Genomic DNA, 777 nt, shown 5'->3' with positions numbered 1-777 from the left:
ATTTGTAAATTATCTATACACTTGTACTTGTGCAAGTAATGCGACCCGTGAGCTCCCCACTGAAATATTATAGACTTGAATATTTTTCTTGAATTTGTATCTGCTTTCACGATCCGTTCCTGGACGGAACTTTATTTTTTATTTTTAATGTACTTTTCACTTTGGGACAGTTTTGTTTTTTGGAGTGATAACGTGTTTCGTTATCGATAGTGCTGTCATTATGACTTTTATTGTCTCACGCACGCATACGTCTACTGACACTCTTCTGAAAGTTTTACGTAAGCATAAACACACATGGAATTGAGATTGTTTTCGGTTACCAGAAATTACTACTATGTCTATGAAAAATTGACTTATTGTAACAAAACCAAAAGTGAAAACCTGTTACAGTTTACTATTATTTAGAACTAGAAGTTACAAAAATCTGCCTGTGCCACATAACGCTGCGCTTGGGTCGGTATTCACTGTGTAAGGGGATTCAACGGAGTGAAGCCCATACATCTGCTTTTTAATATTGAAAGCCAGGGCGTGGGTGAGGTCAACCTCTCTTGGTACTATTTATTCAGTAAATAAACTCCCAACACTAAAGTTTTCCAAATAATTTTAACAACTTAAAATATGAAAGAGAAATAAAGAGGTGTTAATCATTCAAATAGTCGAAATGTGGGTCAGCCCCAACCCAATTCAAAACGCTGAAAGTGAGATAACATCCTCTGTTTGGACCCGGAGTGGGGGGGGGGTGTATGCTGAATCGTCTAATTGCCACAAAATAAAAGA

Source organism: Frankliniella occidentalis, unplaced genomic scaffold (assembly GCF_000697945.3).
Source record: "Frankliniella occidentalis isolate FOCC.00 unplaced genomic scaffold, Focc_3.1 Scaffold157, whole genome shotgun sequence".
Classification (NCBI taxonomy): Eukaryota; Metazoa; Arthropoda; class Insecta; order Thysanoptera; family Thripidae; genus Frankliniella; species Frankliniella occidentalis.
Note: the sequence above shows the minus strand (reverse complement) of the source record.